The following is an 8,622-nucleotide window of genomic DNA, read 5'->3' as shown; positions in this document are numbered from 1 at the left end:
CAGAGAGAATAAGGGTTTCTGAACTCCGCTTCTGGTTGCCATAAATGTAAAATTAAAATTAAAGTTGAATACTTCAAGTATTACATTTTAAAAAGTTTATTATCTGACAAAATAGAACCACAAGACTAAGTTTTTCTACCTGCTCAAAAGTCCCGCTCCACCAAAGCTTCCACAGGAAGGAAAGCGAGCTAGACACAGAACTCAACCCAATTTATATCCTGTCTATGTCAGCATGTAACAACAGGAAGTGAGTGGGGTTCTGGAAATTGTAGTTTTTAGAGTAACAGATTTTAATTACACAGTTGTATGCCCAATTCATTGATCTGCTCTTTTTCTTTTTTTATTAATGTAAGCATTTAGTGATATGTTTTCCCCTAAGTACTGCTTTGACAACATTCTATAAATTTTGGCATATTTCATTGTTGTCATTCTCTTTCATTAAATTATTGATAGTTTATGTGATTTGTTCTTTGACCCACTCATTCTTTAGAATAAGATTATTTAATTTCCAAATAATCTTTAGTCTATCTTCCCTTAGCCCTCTACTAAATGTAATTTTTATTTCATTATGATCCAAAAAGGATACATTTAGTATTTTTGCTTTTCTGCATTTGATTGTGAGGTTTTTAATATCCTGGAAAATGGTCAATTTTTGTATTAGGTGCCATATATCACTGAGAAAAAGGTATATTCTTATCTATGCCCATTTTATTTTCCACAGAGATCTATTATATCTAACTTTTCTAAAATTCTATTCTTGTTTTTCTTTTTTACTTCTTAGATTTATCTAGTTCTAAGTGTGTATATTATTCCCTCTTTCAACCAATTCCAATGAAAATAAAGTTCAATCACTGCCCCAACACCCCTTGCTATCTTCCCCTCCAGTGTAAAAGCTCTTTCATTCCTCTTTTATGTGCAATAATTTACCCTATTCTACCTCTCCCTTTTCCCTTTTTCCCAGTGCATCCCAGTGCATCTCTCCTTCTCAACTCTAATTTTTTTATATCATCCCAGGACTGTCAACTCACACCATGCCCTCTATCTCTGTATACTCCTTCTAACTGCCCCCCAAATGATAAAGTTCTCAGGAGTTACAAGTATCATCTTCTCATGTAGTAATGTAAACAGTTTAACCTTTTTGAATCCCTTCAGATTTCTATTTTACTTTCTTATGCTTCTCTTGAGTCTTGTATTTAAAAGTCAAAAATTCTGTTTGACTCTGGCCCTTTCTTTAGGAATGCTTGAAAGTCCTCTATTTTACTAAATATTCATTATTCCCCCAAAGAATTATACTCAGTTTTGCTGGGTAGATGATTCTTGGTGGTACTCCTAGCTCCTTTGCCCTCCACTCTTTTAAAGTAAAAGCAGCTAAATCTTGTGTAATCCTAACTGTGGCTCTATATATTTGAATTATTTCTTTCTGGCTGCTTGTAGCTTGTAATATTCTCTCCTTATCCTGTTTTCTTGATAATTTCTTAAAATATGATGTCTCTGTTCTTTCTTTGATCATGGCTTTCAGGTAGTTCAATAATTCTTATATCTCCTGGCGGTATTTTCTAGATCAGTTGTTTTTCCAAAGATTTATTTCACACTTCCTTCTATTTTTTCCATTCTTCTGATTTAGTTTTATTGTTTCTTGAGGTTTCATAGTCAGTAGCTTTCATTTACCCAATTTTAAATTTTAAGAAATTATTTTCTTTAGTGAGCTTTTTAATCTCCTCTTCTATCTGGTCAATTCTACTCTTTTAGTAAGTTGTTTTCTTCAATAAATTTTTGTACATCTTTTCCCTTTTTTTGTACTTCCTTTACCAAGTTATTGATTCTTTTTTCATGATTCTCTTGCATCATTCTCATTTCTTCTCCCAGTTTTTCCTTTCCTCTCTTATTTCATTCTTTAAATCCTTTCTGAGCTCTTCCAGGAATTCTTTTTAGTCCTGACACCAATTCACATTTGTCTTTGAGGCTTTGCATGTAGTTATTTTGACATTATGGTCCTCTTCTGAGTTTGTATTTTGATCTTCCCTGCCACCATAGTTACTTTATACAGTCAGGTTATTTTTCTATTGTTTGTTCATTTGTTGAGTCTATTTCTTGACTTTTAACTTTATGCTAAAGTTGGGCTCCATTCCTGGATTGAAGGGAACACTGACCCAAGTTTCATGGTTTTTTGGTGCTGCTACTTTCAGAACTAATTCTGGAGACCCATAAATTCTTTCAGTTCTTTTAAAGTTGTGTGATCTAAAGAGAGATGTGGTCACTATTCTCCTGACCTGTGTTCTATTTTGTGAGTAATCACTAGCACTCTTTTCCACCCTGGATCTATGGCCATGGTCCCTGTTCCCCTGTGGCTTTGAGGTCCAATGTGCTAGTGTTCCTTCTCACCTTGAGACTATGACCCAGATCCCTATATGGCAATGCAATGGAGTCTTACAACTAGGGCCTTTAAAGTGTCCCCAAGAATCTCCCTTTGAACAAGTTGTCCAATCCCTCTTCCATCTGTGGGCTGAGAGCTCTAGAAATTGTTGCCACTAGCCCCCAAGGTATTGCTGGCTTGTCAAGGTGCCACCATCTCTATTCTTATCCCAGTGAAACCAATCTTTACTGTAAACCTTCCAAGTTGCCTTGGACAGGAAAATTGTTTCACCCTGTCTTTTTGTAAGATCTGCCACTCCTTTGGAGGCATTATTTTAAAGTTGTTTGGAAGAGAATTTGGAAGAGCTCAGGTGAGTCCTATTATACAGGGTGGTATGATGCTTGTGTAGGATGGGCCTAATGGAGGTGGCCCAAGATTCTAGATGGTACATGGATCTAAGCTGAGTGAGGAGAGGGATGCCTGAATGGCCACCAAGGTATTGCTGGTAACCACCAGGGCTTATAAATGTTCAGCTCAGCTAAGCACTTGACCCCACAAACAGTGCCCAAGCCAAAGTGAATAAGTGAGAAGCTGTATATTGATCCACACAGCTCCTCTGGTTACTTGGCTTGGGGTTAGGTTGCTGGATAAGGTTTATATTAAGAACTGTAATTGATAAGGTTGGATTAATGCGGTTGACTGCGATTTACACGACTATTTCCTTCCCCCTTAGAGGTATCTATTGGGTTGTCCTTTAGAATGACACCAGTCTACATTTAACCTTAAGGCTTTAAAACTACTAAACTCAAAGGGGTAGGATTCAGGATGAGGAAAGTGGTGTTGGGAACGGCTATGCTAATCTAATGGGAGCTGGAGTAAGCTGATCAATCACTAGCAAGAGGGCAGCTGGCTGGAGAGGTTCTTCTCCCTCACAGACCCTGGTCAGGCCTGGCCATGGCCTAGACCAGGTAAAAGGAGGGCTTATGATCTTCTTCTTGGTAGATGTTTAGTGTGTATCTCTCAGCCCTAATCAGCAACAGGTGAAATGATTACTTGAGGCAATAAGGTACAGATGCTGGAGTGCAGGTCTATAGGCCTACCCACCCACACCACCCAGGACACAATCCTTCTCAAGACTGAGACCCTGAAGTCTTCTGCCCCTGGGCTTTTATAGTGGTGCTAGCAACTATCTTTTGCCCTTGGCTCATGCCATCTGGGTAAATTCTAAATTCTATAACTGATGATCTGTCACTCAAGTTAGTCTCCATCTTTTTCCCAGAAGTTGCCATTTACAGTCCCTTCCTTGGTTCTGTCTCCCCACCCACCCAAAGCCCCTAGTGCTAATTGATACAATTTCCTACATGGAAGAGGTTAGCGAGCTTGCTTCCAGGAAAGTCATAATGGCATGTAATAGGAGATACTTGAAGAGATTTAGAATGTGTACAAACATTCAGAACCTGATTGTGATCTGCTGACCTCAGAGTGAGGATGATATTCTTTGATCAACTGTGGCTACATACCTAGAACTGGGAGTGCCTTCAAAAGTCACTAGTAAATCTCATCCCTCTCCCTTTGGCTGACTTCTTTCTGATTTTCAGCATCCAGTAAGAGAAGAGAGACAATGTTATGAGAAGAGAATCCTTGGGCCCTCCCTATCTAATGCTAACATATGGCTCATGAATAGGGGCCTTTGTTCTTGGCTTTGGTGTTGGTTCGTTTATTTTATGTGAAAGAGTTTACAACCCTGTGAGTTTCAAAAGGTCAAGAAAATAAGTCACTAGAGATATAGGAGTCTAGCCTCAGACACTGGAGATATAGGAGTCCAGCCTTCAGTTTGTATATATTTTGGTCCAACTTTGAGAAGCAAAGAGGAATATGCTGGTTTAACATGCAGCTTTCCAGGAGGAAAAATGTACATGGGACACACTTTTAAATTTAATCTGAATTATTAACATTTTCTCCATCATTTTCTCATGTCTAGACAATCCACAAAACACTGACCTGGCCCAGATTTGTAGCATTCAACAATTTCTAAGGTATAAATATTCAAACACAAAATATTCACATATTCTGTCCAGCTTATTTGAGATGTCTCCTGTATACTCTTATGCAGGAACAGCCCAGATGAAACAAGGACTCAGGCAGAATCAATGCTGTATTTGACCATGAACTTGTTAGTACTAGTGCTCTATAGAAATTGCAGTTAGTCTGAGTCTTCTTAGAAGCTGAAGTGGTGGTATAGGAGAGAGTGTACTCACCAGTTTTGAAAGGAAATATTTATACTTCTATTCTTGCTATATCTTGGAAGTATAAACCACTTTGTATAACATATTTGATATTAATTGGTTAATGGAATTGGGGACTAGTCATCAATGACTAACAGTTGGGAGAAAACATAACTGGAATGAGGGCTTTAGCCAGAGGCTGATTAGAGATTAGAGAATGAACACCCTCAAATTTTCAGAGGTACTCCTAGAACACTGAAGGGGAGATGTAGCTGACCTTGGAATGAGGCTACTTATTACAAGTGGTGATCCATTTGGGATGTAATGGTGCCTCACATTTGCAGGAACCCCTGGAGAGATTTTCTGCTTGGAACATTCTTTTTTGAATATACTAATTTTCAGAATCCACTAGAGAAAAATAGAAAAATTAGCTTTTTTTTTCTTTTTACCTGTTAGGTTGCAATTGCACAGTCATTTTCCCAATGTGTGTTTCTCTAAAGTCAGTTCCTTTTAAGATGATTTTGGTAACTTTTGCACTTGTTAATTTGCTGGGTGTTTAAGTATTGTTATTTTCTGTATTACTGAATTCTGTATAAGCATTGATATTGAGGTTCATATGAGAAATATTGTCTCTGCATTATGAAAATGATGGTGCCTCATTGATAAATATTAGTTTTCTTTTTGCAATTAAACTGACCTAGACTGCTAGTCTTTACTGTGAAATCTTTAGTATATAAGGTAAGGTTTTCTCTTACTTGCCTAGATATTCCAAGTAATCAACTCTTAGTGATTACAAACTTTTTTTGGAAACTTTTCTTTCCCTTTTTCAGACCTTATTTGACTTTGTTTGCTATTTTCTCTAACTGAACCTATTTCTCCTATTGTTGGGTGAGTTTGGATTTCAAATAGGAGTGGTCTTACAGTGACAGGGATCCTTTCGGGAAATTTTTAGTTACTCTTTGAAATAAGAACTCAGAATGAATCTTCCTATATTTCCAAGGGGATTGCCTATTGAATAAGACCCCCTAGAGAAATTCTGGTGCATCTTGAATGGAAAGGAACACTCAAAAAAATTTGTTTAAATCATTGTGTCAATGACTTTATGCAATGAATGAATCATGGAAGAGTTTTTGCCCAAGACAGTTGTTCTCTCACCTGAAGGTGAGTGGGAAGGGGGTCCAGTGTCATTTTGGACATTTTGGGTAATATCATACTATGCTGGGCATAGGACCATATGATCCCCCTCATTAAGGGTATGATGGCTATTCCTAACCCAAGTGACCCTCAACCTCTTCTCTACTGGCAAAATGGAACTCTTCCATCTTAGGAGATTCCCTACTGATCAACAGCTGTGTCATTATGCAACTATCTGTCCACATAGGTGTCTAACTTCCATAAATCCATATCTGTGACAAGTCAATGCTACCTGGAAAAGGAGTAAGGCTCCCTTTTCCAGTGGTTCCTTGGATCTAGTCCCTAGGAACAATTATCTGCTAAGAATTCTGGCTGATCCTTTCCAGCTCTTGTTTATTCCTTCTTCCTCACAGTGTTGACTTGGTATTAGCTCCTCAAAGGGCTCCATACACCCCAGAGAAGTAGCTCAGGTCTCCCTCAGTTAACAGGTTTCCTCTCCATTAGAATAGTTCTGAAGAACCAAGGGATGGCATTATTGGGAGATATCTTGCTTTCAAACAACATAGAGGAGGTAAAACTATTGCTATATAATTATGGTAGATATATATTTCCCTGGAAGAAAGGAGATCCCTTATTTGACTTGGTAGTAATTCTAAGTCACAGATGGAGAGGAGAATCACATGCAGAGAAGTTATGTATCCTTATTACATAATCCCAGGACAAAGTAAACCTCTTTTGTTAAATGTTCAATGACTTCCAAGCGCTTCATTTTTTCCCTTACCAACACTGAATCTCAAATAAAATGGAACTGGAATTTTATCCAATAAAAGAATGAGACAATATAAAAAGAAAAATTATGGATGGCGGGAAATGATCTGCAAAGTCCTAAAAATGATGATTAGAACAATAAAGTAGTCCATTAATATTCATTTGCCAGAGACAATGGTGGTTATAATTTGATTACTGTTCTGAGACAAAGGTACACAAAGAGGAAATCAGAAATAGAATTTGACTTCAAAGGGTTTACATTCTAGGAAGAAAGAAACACTTGTATAAGTAATGAAATACAAAAACAGATAGAAGATTAATTTTTTAAAAGTTAATTGTATATGTGTACTAGAAGAGCCCAGAAAACCCAAGAATATTGATAATGAAGTAGGCTGTCAATTTCCTAAGAACATGGAGACATTTTAAAACTTGATATTTTTTGGTCAGATATAATAAAGGCATTGTTCTATGTGCCCTGGTCATATTTGAGTCACATTAAGCTAGTTACAAATGTTTCTAGCAGCAACAGAGAGGAGTCACAGATTTTCAGAGTTGAAAAGGAACTCGGAGGCCAACCTATGTTCCAAAAGCCAAACAAAAGAGTTTATATTTGATCCTGGGAATAATAGTCACTAAAGTTTATTGAATAGGAGAATAACAAAGTCAGAAGTACAGTTTAGAACAAACATTTTGGCAGCTGTGTGGTGAATGGAGAGGAGGGACTTGAGAAAGACCAGTTAGAAGGCTACAGTAGAGGCCAGAGCTAAGAAAAGAATCTGCCAATTTTATTATAGCCACCACTGTCATCAATACCACCTCCATGGCCACCAGCTAAAACCTCCAACCTGACCAGTCAACCAGTGAGCCAATGAAACCATCGTCTTGCACCCTCACCTTAAGCATCTCTCACACTTTTAGGCCCAAGTCAGCTTCAAACACAGCCACCTCAGCTAGTTCTCCCTTGAAAAAAATATCAAGTAGATATACATGAACTTGCCTCAAGGTAACAAAGTCCTGGCTATGTATATCTGGATCAATGGCACCAATGAGGGATTATGCTATAATACCTGGATTGTAGATGGTGAATCAAAGAGCACTGATAAACTTCCTGAATGGAATTTTGATGGCTCCAACACATTTCAATCTGAAGGCTTATGACATGTGCCTAATTCCTGCTGCTCTATTCTAAGACTTCTTCCAGGATGACCCCAACAAATTAGATTTTTGTGAAGCTGTCAGATATAACTGCTTGCAGAAACCAATTTGAGGTATGCCTTTAAATGGATAATGGATATGGTGTATAATTCCTGGTTTGGCATGGATCAAAAATATATCCTAATGGGAATGGATGGACACCCTTTTGGTTGGCCTTCCAGACTCATATTACTGTAGTGAAAGAGCTAATAAAATCTATGGAAGAGGTATAGTAAAAGCTCATTATGTGCTTGCCTATATACTGGAGTTAAAATTGGGAGAAGAAATGCTGAAGTAATGCCAGTTCAGTGGGAGCTCAAAATAGGACTCTGTGAAGGGATAGTAATGGGAGATCACCTCTGGATCTCCTGTTTCATTCTCCATTGGGTATGTAAAAATTTTACAATGATCATAACATTTGATCCAAAGCCAATCCCTGATAATTAGAATGGAGTTGGATGCCACATTGACTTCAATACCAAAACCATGAGAGGCAAGAATCTCTAAAGTATAGTGAAGAAATCATCAAGAAACTAAGTAACTGACATTTACCACATCTAGATTTATGACCCCAAAGAGGGTCTAGGTAATGCCCATTGCCTAACAGGATTCCATGAGACATCCACTATCAATGAGTTCTCTACTGGCATGGTCAACCATAGCACTAGCACCCACATTCCTAGAATGATCACCCAGGAAAAGAAGGGCTGCCTTGAAGATTTGCTCCTCTGCAAACTATGACCCTTGTGTAGTGAAAGAGGTAAAAACTAAGTGGGCTAGACCAATAGTATCCCTCACACCACAACCTTTTCCTCATGTCTTCTTCCAGGTTTCCCTACTGGATGAAATTCTGTGCACAAAATACCATGGATTTTTTTTTTTGGTGCCCAGAAAAGAAAGAAAAAGGCTAGTGTAATAACCTAGGAAAGAAATTATAGAACTTAGACA

General features: G+C 37.9%; 1 pseudogene; it reads left to right on the top strand.

Moving 5' to 3' along the window:
* The first annotated feature begins 7,467 nt into the window (after positions 1–7,467).
* LOC123246514 lies at positions 7,468–8,415 on the top strand (annotated as a pseudogene).
* The last annotated feature ends 207 nt before the right edge of the window (positions 8,416–8,622 follow it).

Source organism: Gracilinanus agilis, chromosome 4 (genome assembly GCF_016433145.1).
Source record: "Gracilinanus agilis isolate LMUSP501 chromosome 4, AgileGrace, whole genome shotgun sequence".
NCBI lineage: Eukaryota > Metazoa > Chordata > Mammalia > Didelphimorphia > Didelphidae > Gracilinanus > Gracilinanus agilis.
The sequence above is the reverse complement of the archived record's forward strand: the minus strand, read 5'-3'. Positions and strand labels throughout refer to the sequence as shown.